Source organism: Manis pentadactyla, chromosome X (genome assembly GCF_030020395.1).
Source record: "Manis pentadactyla isolate mManPen7 chromosome X, mManPen7.hap1, whole genome shotgun sequence".
Classification (NCBI taxonomy): domain Eukaryota; kingdom Metazoa; phylum Chordata; class Mammalia; order Pholidota; family Manidae; genus Manis; species Manis pentadactyla.
In genome coordinates this window covers 79097694-79112116 of record NC_080038.1, presented here as the reverse complement: position 1 = coordinate 79112116, position 14423 = coordinate 79097694, and the positions used below count along the sequence as shown (strand labels likewise).

General features: G+C 34.9%; 1 pseudogene; it reads right to left on the bottom strand.

Moving 5' to 3' along the window:
* Positions 1-285: 285 nt before the first annotated feature.
* LOC130681791 (uncharacterized) overlaps positions 286-14423 on the bottom strand; it is a 38987-nt pseudogene continuing 24849 nt past the window's right edge.

The following is a 14423-nucleotide window of genomic DNA, read 5'->3' as shown; positions in this document are numbered from 1 at the left end:
CACAGCTATCCTGCATACAACTGAAAACCTACCCCTTCCTCAGAAGGGAAGGAAACGTCCTTGACTGATGTTTACTCTTCTTAATATCTGATAACTAAAATACAATTTTGTAAAGTTTCAAATACTATGATATAAAGTCAATACAACTTACATTACATGATAAGGTGATAAGAGAGGGAAGAAAATAAAAATACTTGTATACACATGTAGATAAACATACTGAAAAAATAAGCAAGGAATACTCATAACAATTTATAGTCTTAATTTCTATAACTGGTCATATGTTCATACCTGATATTTACAACTACCTTCTACCACTACCCATTCTGTATTCCCCTTGCCTTTAGCAATCACCTCAGCTGGTTATGGTTCTTTACCTAGTGGGATGACTGGGGTGACCCAAAACATTCCCAAAGTGTATGGGCCAATAGTAGTCCTGACTGGATTGGATTATTATAGTTTTCCATTGACCTTAATCACAGGGCATGGTAATACTAAGAGATTCCCTATGGGATCTCCTGTGTTCCAGATAACACTTTTCTTTACCTCCACTGTAGGATATAGGCCAATTTCCCATTGGTGCTCATGGCCAAATAACCCAGTCAGCACAGTCACTCCTTTACTTGCCTGCTGATTCAGAAAGATAAGGAGCCCAAAGAGTCTCAGCTTCCAGTTAAATAAGATTATTTCTGTGTCTCCTGATAGAACCATTACCCCTATTGGAACTAGGACCTCAGGCCAGTAGAGCATAAGATCACAAGAACAGGTGGCAAAAATTGTGTTAGTCGGTCATTCAGAGTAATGGTGGTGTAACTCCCATTTTCATCCCATGATTCATGGACTCATAAATTCTGACTATGGGAAGTACAACACCATATATTGGATACTGCTCCCAATCCTGCAAGATAATGCCACCTAGCTGCCCTCTAACTGAGTCTTCAAAAGGTAATTATATGATTCTTTCAAGCCAGCTGCTTCAGGATTATGGGGAATATGGTTAGGCCAGTGAGTTCTATAAGAATGAGCCAATTACTACTTTTCATTTTCTATGAAATGAGTTCCTTAAATTAAAAGAATGCCGTGCAAAATATCATGAACGTGGATAAGACATGGTGCAAGTCCACAGATAGTAGTTTTGGCAGAAGTTTGGCATAAAACTTCATGGTTAACTCTATGGCTTGTTAGGTCAGCAATCCAAGGTTGCTGTCCATTCCAAGTAAAACATGGTGCTGTGCCTTCCATGATGGAAGTGGTCCAGTGTAATCAACCTGCCACCAGGGAGCTGGCTGATCACCCCCAAGAAATGACGCAATGGTGCCATATCATGATTCACTGTTGATCTCTGCTGCTGGCAGATTGGACACACTGCAGTCAGCTTTGGTAAGTGAAAGTCCATATTGCTGAGTCAATACATAAACTCCATCCCTGCCACTATGGCAACTCTGTTCAGGAATCCATTGGGTGATGGTAGGGGTGGCTGGAGAAAGAACCTGACCAGTATCCACAGAATGGGTAATTCTATCTATTGTTTATTAAAATTCTTCTCTGCTAAGGTCATCCTTTGGTAATAGTCACATGGGATCCAGATATCTTAATGTTTTTTTCCCATTCAGAGATATCTATTCACATACTTCCTTTTCCACTTCCCTTGTCACTGCTTGAGGGACATTCCCTGCAAGCCCCTCACCAATCAGTCAAACCATTGGTGTTAGTACAAAATTGCATGCCAAGACATTATTCCTTCCAAGAAAAGCGAGCAATCAGGTGCACTGCATTGGAATTTTCCTCATTGGGAGGTTATTTTACACCATTATCATTAGTGTATGTCCCAGAGAGGGGCTGGGGGCTACAGCTGTCCACTTTTTTGGTGGGGATGGTATATCATGCAGAACAGCCTATAAACCAGGCCTGGGTCTTCTCTTCCTCTGTCAACTGATCAGAGGCAATTCCCCATGAGGTAAGAGATGAGGTAGGATAGCAGGAGTGGGGACAGTGAGCATCTGGGCCACTTCTTCATATAACTTATTTGTGTCTTAAGGGCCTGTTGGGGCCCAGTCGTGTGTGTACAATTTCCATTTGATGATGAAGTGCTGCTGTTCATGGATAACTCTATGGCTTGTTAGGTCAGATTGTCGGTCCCTCCCTGCTTCTGACCTGCAGATAAAGGAGGAGATGCAATGAGATATAGAAGATCTGAAAGGGCCAGCCAGGGGACTCAGGGCGCAACAGTGCAAGAGTGGTGCTGAGAGGGCACCTCTCATATTTATTGATCAAATGGTTGTTAACAACAATAAAATTCTGTATAGGGGATCAAAGCACAATCAATCAACTCCAACTCTCAACAGTCTCCAATCTTCTGAAGCATAACGAACAAGTTCTTACATGGTGAACAAGTTCTTACATAGGGAACAAGTTCTTACATGGTGAACAATGTAAGGGCAGTCAATATCGCAGAAACTGTTTCTGTTTTGATCACAAATCATGAACTATAAACAATTGAGTCAGATATGATTATTCATTTGATTTTTATACTTTATATATGAATTCCCACACAGATAATACCCAAATGAGTAGCTCACATCACTTGGTAAATTGGTGACCCAGAGTTAAATATTCAGTCTCTATTAAGGCCCAGTAGCAGGTCAAGAACAGTCTTTTAATGCAGGGTAGTGGTATGATTTTGTTAGAATACCCTAAGAGATCTGTGCTATGATTCATTTATAGGCACCTGCCAGAAGTCCCAAATAGCACCTCTATCTACCACTGATTCTAAAGCACTATATGGCCCAGGAGGCAGAGAAGCTTGATAGGCAACCTGAACCTGTTTGAGAATGCTTTCTCTTATTCTGGACCACCCTCAAACACCACCTGAGTTTTTCAGATTAGTTAATGGACTGGAGTAGCACACCCAAATGAGGAATACGTTTGCCTCCAAAATCCAGACACCCACTAGGAATTGTTCCTCTTTTTATGGTTGTAGGAGGACCCAGAAAAAAAAAGTTATCTTTCACCATAGAAGGTATATCTCGACATGCCCCATACCACTGAACCTCTGGAAATTTCACTGAAGTAGAAGGCTCCTGGTATTTTCTCAGATTTAATTCCAATCCTCTGATACACAAATGTCTTTTCAGTAAGTTTAGAGTAGTTGCTACTTGATCACCAGGTCCAATAAGCATGTCATTAGTGTAATGGACCAGTGTGATATCTTGTGGAAGGGAATGATGATCAAGATCCCTGCAAACTACATAATGACACATATCAAGAGAGTTGAAATATCCCTGAGGTAGGGCAGTAAATGTATATTTCTGGTCTTTTTAACTGATAGAAAACTGTTTTTGGTGGTCTTTACTTAAAGGAATGGAGAAAAATTCATTTTTCATATCAATAACTACATAATGGGTACCAGGGAATATATTAATTTGCTCAAGCAATGAGACTACATCTGTTATGGCACCTGCAATTGGAGTCAGCACCTGGTTAAGCTTATGATAATCCACTGTCATTCTCCAAGATCCATCTGTCTTCTGCATAGGCCACATAGGTGTGTCAAATGGAGATATGGCAGGAATCACCACCTCTGCATCCTTCAAATCCTTGATGGTGGCACTAATCTCTGCAATCCCTTCAGGAATGCAGTATTGCTCTTGATTTACATTTTCATAGATAGAGACATTTCCAGGCTTCCACCTTTCCCACTGTAATAACCTAACTCTATATGTCAGGAAACAAATAATGGATTGTACCAGCTAAGTATGTTTATTTCAATCACACACTCTGGAAAGGGAGAATAACCACAGAATGAGTTAATGGACTCACTTGGCCCACTATGAAATAGACCTGAACTAAAACCCCATTAATAACTTGGCCTTCATAAGCCTATGCTCTGAGTGGTGGACCACAGTGATATTTTGGGTCTCCTGGAATAGTGTCAGTTCAGAGGCGGTTTCCAGTAATCCTCCAAAAGTCTAATTATTATTTTTTCGCCAGTGCACAGTTATGCTGGTGAAAAGTATGTCCCTTTGATGAAGGCTAGGAGAAAGATTAACAGTATATGTTTTGGGAGGTATACTGGGGTCATTACTCAAGGTGACATGGTCTCCCTTTTATTCAGGAGGTTCTGGGGGTTTTAACTGGTTCAAGTGTAGAAATCAATTGAAGACACATACTCTTCTGTTTTTATGATTCATTAAAATTTTTCTCACTTGACCCTGACACTCCCATTATATACATCAAGTAATAATTTAGTCAGCTTTCCATCTATTTCACTTTTAGGAATATCACAACAAACTAGGAAATTTCATGTATGTCTGTTAGTCAGACTATTCTAATTGCTGTCTTGACTCTGATGTCTAATCAAACATATAAACCTAAAGAAAACAAAATCACTAATTCAAAAAGATATATGCAGCCATATGTTTATTGCAGCATTTTTTACAATAGCCAAGGCATTGAAACAACTTAAGTATCCATCAACAGATGACTGGATAAAGAAAGTGGTATACATACACAATGGAATATTATTCAGTCATAAAAAAGAATGAAATCTTGCCATTTGCAATAACATGGGTGGCCCTACATGGTATTATGCTTAGTGAAATAAGTCAGAGAAGGAAAAATACCATATAATTTCACATATATAGAATATAAATAAATGAACAACCCAGAAACAGACTCGTAAACTCAGAGAACAAATTGGTGTTTACCAGAAGGAAGTGGGGTAGGGAAGTAGGTGAAGGGGATAAAGAGATAAAAACTTCAAATTACAAAATAAATAAACCATGGAGATAAAAATCATTGGAAATACTGTCAATATTGTAATAACTGGGCTCTATGACAGATGATAACTAACCATGGTCAACATTTTTTAATGTTTATAAATATCAAATCACTATGTTGTATACCTGTTACTTTCATAATAGTATGTTAACTACTTTAATTTTTAAAACTCTCTCTGATCATCTTTCATCAGTTTCCATGTTTATATTGTCTAGGATTTAGTTTCATCAAGTATTTTTCATTCCCCATACTATTCTTTATACACTGAACTATTTTTATAGTCATTGCTTATATAAATCATTCTCATATGTACAACTCTTTTTACCTCAGCATTGTTTCTTGATTACCAACATATCCTCTAGGCACAATTCCCATCTCACTGATGCATATCTTTTTGTTTCCTGGCTTCTATGTGTCTACATATCTCTCTCAATAGGTAAATAGGAAAATAGGTGATAGATATAGATATTCTATAGATATGATAAAGATATAAATAGAGGTATAGTTGTAGATAAGATATAATTTGCATTCTAGTTTCCATAATTCTCATAATTTTCTTGACATAATTTCAGAAGATGAAAGGTCGATTTCAGGCTTTGGCTGAGAGAACCACACCTTCAATCTCTTTTACCTGAAAATTATTTCCCCAATTAAAATAAGTCATTCAGTGCCATCCTAATCCCTTTAGAGGATTTTTAACAATGAGAGTCAAGGCCATGCATTTGATTGATTCTCATTGCCAAGATAATTTTTAATCAGCTTAGAGCATTTCTCAGTTTTTACTCTTTGGGTCTGAGATGTAGTCTTTTCCAATTCTATGAATTTAATATTCTTTCTAATCCCTCTGATTTCAGTTTTTGATTGGACCAGTTCTTTTTTGAACTCATCTCTTTCATGTAACACTTTTCCAAGTATAGCCGCACGTATTCCTAACAGTCTGTTTTCCATCTTCCTCTAAAATCACAATTTGACCAGGTACATGATTCATCTTTCATGTTATTGCAGGAAAGCTATTTACATTTCGCTACTGCATAGTAGAGCTAATCACCTTTCCAGCCTTTGATAATAACTTCTTTGCTGCTTACTGAGCAACCATTAAGTCAATGCCAAATATTTCGAGCTTTTCTTAAGAAACTTCCCATAATTTCTATTTCAGTCTATTATGTTGAAGTAATAAACAGCTCCACAGTCTCATTGGCCTAAAATAACAAAGGTTTCTTTCTTGATCACTTTACATTTCCTTTGTGATTGAATTGGGGCTCCATTCTGGCCCTAATAGACAGAGTGTCTACTATTTAGAGACTTATAGATAACCCTAAAAGAACAAAATGAAAGTACAACTGCTGTGGAAAGCAGTATGGAGGTTCTCCCCAAAACTAAAAGTAGAAATATCATTAGATCAGGTAATTCCATTCCTAGGAATTTACCCAAAGAAAAAAATTTCTGATTTGAAAAAATATATGCACCCCTATGTTTATTGCCACACTATTTGTAATAGCCAAGATATGGAAGCAACCAGTGTCCATAACTAGATTAATGGATAAAGAAGAGGTGGCACAATACACAATGGAATGTTATTTAGCCATAAAAAAACAAATCCTGCCATTTGCAACAACATGGAGAGATCTAAAGGGTATTATGCTCAGTGAAAAAAGCTAGGCAAAGATGAATATCATATGATTTCACTTATTTGTGGAATATGAAAAAATAGCAGTGAGTCATTGACATCAAGAAGTGACCACTGGTTACCATGCCAGAGGAGTTGGGGTGGCTGTGTGGGTAGGGAGCATGAGGGGGAGGAAGGGGCACAAAAATTCTCAGTTGTAATATAAGTTGGTCACAGGGATAGTAGTTTCAGCATGGAGAATGTTGTCAATGATTCTGTAACATTTTCCTATGTTGACAGCAACCAAACTAAAGGGAGTGAGGATTTAATAATGTAGGTAACTGTTGATCAACTGTGTTGTATGTTTGAAACTAATATAAGAATGTGTATCAACAATAATTCAATAAAAAAAGAACAATAATAAAAACAAAACATGGCAAATTGAACACCAGTTCTTAAATCTTACATCTAAATGCAATACTTGTGGTCATATTCACTTGGTTAAAGCAGGTTATATGGGCACATGTCAATTAAAAGGGACAAAGGAACTATAATACTGCCATTAGCCAGGAATGAAAAACAAAAACATATTTTGAATAGCCCTAATGATGACCACAGTAACATTTTATTATAAGTTCTTCTGAAGTAGGGACTCCCTGACACCTGGGCATTTTCCATGCTCTCAGTTATAGTATGCCTACAGTGTGGCTTTTTCATTTGCCTTTGCCAGGAGTTCTAAAGGTTGCTGTGTTCTGTGACCAGATTTTATGTTAATTCATGGCTTAGGATGCCCAGGCCACATAGTAGTTCAATTTCTAGGCTATAACTGTATGTAGTCCAGGTTTGGATTTACATTTTTGTAAGAAAGTATATTTCTCTATTTAGACTCAAGAAAGGCAAATTTCTCAGTTTCCCTCATCCAGTGAGTGGAGTTTTTCTGACTCTTTTCACAGAAGTTTCAGGTCTTCCAGATTCCAATCTTCACACAAAGTGCTCAGTTTTAGCTCTCCTTCTCTTTTATGCCCAAGGCCATATATACTGGTCCCTTATGGTTGTTAAACCATCCCTTTGCCATTATTGCCTTTGCTTCTGTAGCTACTTTTGGAGCTGCTGCATGCTGTAGCATCTATTCTTATACTAGATTTCCTGGATTTGAATCTCCTCTTTCTTTTCATCCACTGGGGATTTTCCTTTCTTTTTTCCAAACTCAGCTCTGTATTAAATTTTGTTTTGCTGTTTTGAATTGTCCATTATTTCTATGGAATTTGACTGTTAGAAGGGTCTTTGTCAGGCCAGTCTACCATGTTATAAAAGTTCACCTGTTAGAACTTTAATAAGTCTATTTTTGCATAAAATAGAACTAAAGAGATTATTTTGCAATGCAAAACCTCTGGTGTGGTTTATGTTACATCAAATGTTGTCTTCATTATTTTTTCATGTAGGTATATCTGTCCCCAAGACACGAAGTTTCTTCACAACTGTGGTGAACTATTAATCCTTTTCTCCCAAAAATGTGCATTTGTTTTGTGTCATCTTACACTGGTAACTAGTTCTAGATCAATTAATGTGTGGCATATTTATTAGCAATGCACTTTTTCAAATCTGCAGGACTTTGTCTTGATATTTTTCTGCGTTGTGACTTTTGTAACTCATTAAAATCTGTGAAGTCTGCTTGATTAAATCTCTTTGTGTCCCATTTATAAGACATAAAATTTGGGTCCCTTGTAAAGGAAAATCTTACTAGAATTGTGGAAACTAGACTTTTTATAAATTGACCCATTTGGCCTTCCATTATGAGTAATAAGAGGCTGTAAGCTAACTGGTGCTTTGTGGGTGTATTAGATAAAATAGGTTACTCTATATTGAAGGATCTTAGGATTTAAAGTTACGTTTAAAGATATTTGAAGTGAAAAACACTGAAAAACAAATGTTTTGTCACAAATACATTTAAAAGATATATTAATATATATTAAATACATTAAAATAATTAAAACCAAATAAATGGAGAGGTAAATTTGTTAGAAAAATCAAACAGAAACACAATTATCTACTTTAAAAGCCTCAACTGATTCTCCCTCCGACATGTTTGACCAATGCCCTCCCATTTAAAATGAGATTTGATGACATTTTCATGTATTTAAGTTATGTGCTTCTGCATTATCCCATATAGCACTGGATTTCAAAGAACAAATTCTTTCTCACAAGCTATTTTTCTAAATTTCCTTATACCTCTGTGTTCTTCACTTGTTTTTCTCTCCCTTCATTTTCTCACTCCTCTTCTAATACTTCCACACACAGCAGTGGCAACAATCCTGTCATCAGAGCTCAGCATTCTATACTTTGCTGCCAAGAGGAAAAAAGAGCTACTTGAGGTGGGAAGATAGCAGATCAACCACCTAATATCATTCTAGAGTGATAAAATACTAAGAAAAAATCAAGGAAGCAGAATTTTGCAATAGGCAGATTTTATATTTGCTTATTATCTTAGTTTTCTTAGGTCTATTAAATAGGACTCTTCTAAAGACAGAAATAAGCTCTAGAAATGTGAAGATCAAACAATTAAATGTGCAGTCCTTGTGGAAGAGAGGTCCTTAAAATTCCTATCACTTTTGTTTTCATCAGTTTAACCAGGTCTTGCTCCCTAATTAATTCTTATGTCACCAATGGGATCAAAATTTCTTCAGAGAATAGGTCAATCACCATTTTGTGTACTTCACAGTATATATTATACTCACTGTAGATTCTCAGGAGATAGCTGTGGATTAATTCACCTTCTACTATAAAGTAGATGTTCAATAGATATTTCTCAATGACTTCATTTCTACCTATTAGATAGTGTCACTTTCAGATGTGCCATTTCTCAATTATTCGAGTTGTAACCACTTTTGTATGCCACTGTAATTTACATCATTAGACTTCAAAGTGAAGCTATTTTATTCCACGGCTAATTCATTTGTTGTGAGGAAATAGGGGTACTCTTGTTCATTTGGGAGTAGAAATATCAGCAGTTCATATGAATTAATCTTGAATTTGATATTTTAGTTGACTTGAAGTTTATATATTTTTATTCTAACAAATTTTATTTTAATAGGTAGACCCATTTTTTTCACACTTATAACCATTTTTATTACATATGTGTTTTTCTTAATTGAGATATAATTGACATATAATGGTGTGTAAGTTTAAGGTGTAAAATGAGTTGATCTGACACGTTCATATTTTACAATATGATTACCACTGTTGAATTAGTTAACACCTCTATCATGTCACATAATTAAATTATCATTTATTTTTCGCCACAAGAACACTTAACATCTAGCCTCTTAGAAAATTTAAAGTATATAACAGTATTATTAACTAAAATCACTATGTTATACATTAGATCTCTGAATGTATTCATTTTCTAGTTACAAATTTCTACCCTCTACCAATATCTCCCCAGTTTTCCTACCCCCCAATCCCTGGTAACTACCATTCTACTCTCTGTTTCTATGAGTTAGGCTTTTTTAGATTCCACAAATAAGTGATATCGTGCTATATTTGTCTTTCTCTGTCTTAGGCAGCTTTATTACTGACTGGCTTTCTCCAGGTTTTCTCAAGTATGATGAAGCAAAATTTTGTGTCTCTTAAAAGTTACTTCTGGCCTTTTTACTATTGTTATTTACTACTTGGAATCAGATGTATCTGTCGGTACAGAACCCTCTCTCTGTACCTGTTTAATCTCTAAGGAAAAGTCACTTCATATTCATTTAATGGGTATGGAAATTTTCCCCCACAGGCTCCTGATTAAGAAGAATAAAACTAAGAACTAAGGTTATATGGCATTATAATAAAACATGCTCTTCACATATCATAATTTTATTTATTGAAAGCTATTCTTTCAAGATCAGGGACAAGATAAGGATGCCAACTCACACCACTTTTGGTAGTAATGGTAGTCCTAGCCACAACAATCAGATAAGGAAAAGAGATAAAAGGCATCCAGATTGGTAAGGAAGAAGGAAAACTGTCACTATTTGCAGATGACATGATACTATATATATATAAAGCCCTAAAGACTCCACCAGAAAACTGTTAGAACTAATAACTGGATTCCGCAAAGTTGTAGGATACAAAAAACTGATGACTTTTTCTTCTTATGAGAATTTTTCATGCTCTTTCTGTTCAATAGTAAATACCAATTTGCTTACAAATAAAGGGGAAAATGTCTGTGATTAGAAAAGCACGTGTTTGCATAGTCAGTGAAAATTTCAAGAAGAGCTATGTTTTTTGAGTAGTGTACACGACTTTAAGTAAATAGTTCAATTTTATTTCAAGGCATTTAACTATACACATCCATCTAAATAATACTAAGCTAACCCTAATAAGTTAAGTGGTGCTAATTCAATGTCTTAAGTTTTCAGAAAGATCAACTTCACCATTCCTTTTGTTTCAAAAAACAATGATTGTATATGCATTTATATTATCAGTACATTATATTAACATTTTGAGTGAAGTTTCTACTTAAATTAAATGGAATTCTCTAGAGTCATGTCTTCCTTTGTAGTTCACACTTTCCTGACTGAAATAATACTTCTGTTGGGTCATATCAAACAACACACTTCCAAAATTTTAATTATATGGGGTCTAATATAGATAGACTTTTCCTTTAATGATGTATTAGATCATTTTTGATGTTTCTCATGGTTTTAATGGGATGTCCAAATGTTTGCTTTTATAAGAAATATATTTTAAGATGTATCTTATTCAGTAAGATATAACATAGCTATTACTGAATAAGATAGCATCATGAGACAGTACCTCCTTCATGATTCCTGGGGAATAAAATCATATAAAAGTCTACTTAAAAGTACTTCATATACCACAGTAATATATTAGAGAAGAATTGATATTCCGATAACTAAAAATGTCATCTTCTTTGGCTTCAGCCACTTGTGAAACATGAAATGGAGCAAGGGAACTTTCAGTTTTCAAAAATTTGAACAAACATAATTTATGGCATAGGCACAAAAGTGTTATAGACATCTGAACACAATTACTGATAAAAGTGCAGAATCAATTTGTTGACTTTAACTACTTAAATTAAATGAATATCTGATAATGAATCACAAACGTTTGACTATAAATAATCCTCTGAATCTTGAAAGCACTCCTTATTTGAGGAATTGTATCTAATGATCAAGATGTAATAAATACATAGCAAAGTTATTTGCTTTTCAACAAATGTACTGAGATTTCTAAAAATATATATAACTACATATCAACTAAGACCACACAGTGAAATTAACTTTACTTGGGAAAGGAAATTTACTTTCTTTTCACAGTTAAGTTTTCCTAAACCTCCTATATAACATTTTCCTTTTATGATATGTATACCAAAAGTGTGACTCAGAATTAGAGAATTTGGCATCTGATTTGTTATTATTCACAGCAGACTTAGCCTGGGGTGAAAATATGATGGAGGTGAAGTTTGTTTCCAATGTTTCATATGTTGGCAGTGTAAGAAGTTCCATAAATTCAATGATAGGATAGTTGCCAGAAAAAACTTCCTCCTATTTCCAGAACATTTCAAGCTTTATCATTGTTGTCGGTATTTTAAATTATTTACATTTTTAATTGGAAAATGAATTTATATACATGGTGAAAATAAACAAAGAAAATATACCATGGAAATTAAATATCATTTATTATTCACAAAGATTATTTCATTAGGTCCATGTGAAAGCAATGGAAGAAGGCTATTTACAGAAAAATGGAAGAGGAATCATGAACATCAAAACACTGACATGGAGATGAGGGAAGAGGAATGAAGAATGGTAGAAGAACAAACAAAAAGTAAAAGAAGTATGCTAAAGGAAAACTTTAATAAGAGGAAATATGGGAAACTTATAAATATATGGAAACTAGGAAATAATCTCTTGAACAACAAATTGGTCAAGAAGAAATCATGAAGGAAATTTTAAAAATCCTGAAACAAATGAAAATGAAAACACTACATACAAAAACCTATGGGATGCTACAAAAATAGTTATTGGAGGGATGTTTATTGTAACAAATGCATATAATAACAAAATAGAAAGATCTCAAATAAACAACATAAATTCACATCTCAAGGAACTAGAAATATAAGAAACCACTAATCACAACATAGCAGAGGTAAGAAAATCACAAGATCAAAGCAGAAATAAATGAAATAGAGACCAGAAAAACAATTAAAAAATCAATGAACCTAAGAGCTTGTTTTTGAAAATATAAACAAAGTTGACAAACTTAGCTAGACAAACTAATACAGACCCAAATAAGAAAATTCATAAATGAAAGAGGCAATATTGCAGCTGATACCACAAAAATATTTAAGATCATTAGATAGTACCATGAGCAATTATATGCCAACAAAATGGATAATGTAGGAAAAAAGGGATAAACTCCTAGAAACATACAACCTATAAAGACCTAATCATGAATGGAAAACCTGCACAGAACAAATTAAGGGAAAGAAGATTGAATAAGTAATCAAAACCTCCCAAGAAAGAAAATTCCAGGAACAATTGGTTTTACTGATAAGTTCCACCAAACATTTAAAGAAGAAACAATGAAATCCTTCTCAAACTTCCAAAAAAAATGAAAGAGGAGGGAATCCTCCCAAACTCATTTTATGAGGCCAGCATTATCTTGATACCAAAGCCAATAATGACACTGTAGAAAAACTGTAAATCAATATCCCTGAAGAATACAGACATAAAATTTCTCAACAAAATATTACCACTCTGAATTCAACCATACATTTAAAGGATCATATACCATGACCAAGTAGGATTTACCCCAGGATGGAAGGGTGGTTTAACATAATGCCAATCAATCGATGTGATACACCACATTAATAAAATGAGAGATAAAAATTATGATCATTGCAACGGAGCCAGAAAAGCATTTAACAAAATACATCCTTCCATGATAAAAACCCTCAATAAATTAGGTATAGAAGGAATATAGCTCAAGATAATAAAGACCATATATGACAAGCCCACAGCTAACATCATACTCAATGGTGAGTGGTTAAAAGCTTTTCTACTAAGATTTGGAACAAGACAAAGGTGCACTCTCAAGATTTTTATTAAACATACTCCTGGATGTCCTACCTAGTGCAATCAGGCAAGATGAAGAAATAAAATGATTCTAAATCACAGAGAGAAGTATAACTACATTCATTTGCATATTACCTAATCTTATATACCCATAGGGTCACTAGATATTGGCTGTGACCAGGATACCCACTTTACCTCCCAGGAGACTTAATAATGGGCTCTCCAACACAATATTCTTTTGAACTTCCATCTAGGCTACCAGTCCAGCTGACCATCATAATGGCCTCCTTGAAGATGTACTCCTTAAATTACTTTTAGGTAAATGTTTCCCAAATGAATCGAGCTCTTGCCCCAGGCCATCATCTTGCTTAATTAGTGCCCTTGGGTGCTAACACCAATCATATCAACTATTACACATCACACATACCCTAAAATTCCACTTTTGGTCATCTCTAACAATCCTCAAGTTCTTATCCTCCAAAATAATGAACTTATTTCATCCTCTGACTCATATTCCACCTTTTGCTATGATTTTCATATCATCTCATGACTGTATTTATATCATCTCAGCATTTTACATCATCTTACCACTTGTTTAGTATTGTCTTAATTTCCCTTACCTGGGGAGACATATTCAGAAAAAAATTGCTAGAACCAACGTCCATGAGTTTACTGCTTGTACTTCCCTTTAGGAGATTTATTGTTTCAGGTCTTACATTTAGGTTTTTAATCTATTTTGAATTTTATTTTTGTGTATGGCACCTACAAGGAAGTGGTCTAGTTTCATCCTTTTGCATGTAGCTGTCTAGTTTTTCTACTACCATTTAAGAGATTGCCTTTTCCCTGTTGTATATTCTTTCCTCCTTTGTTGCAGTATAGTGGACCATATAAAAGGGTTTATTATGGGGCTTTCTATTCTGTTCCATTGATCCATGTGTCTAATTTGTGCCAGT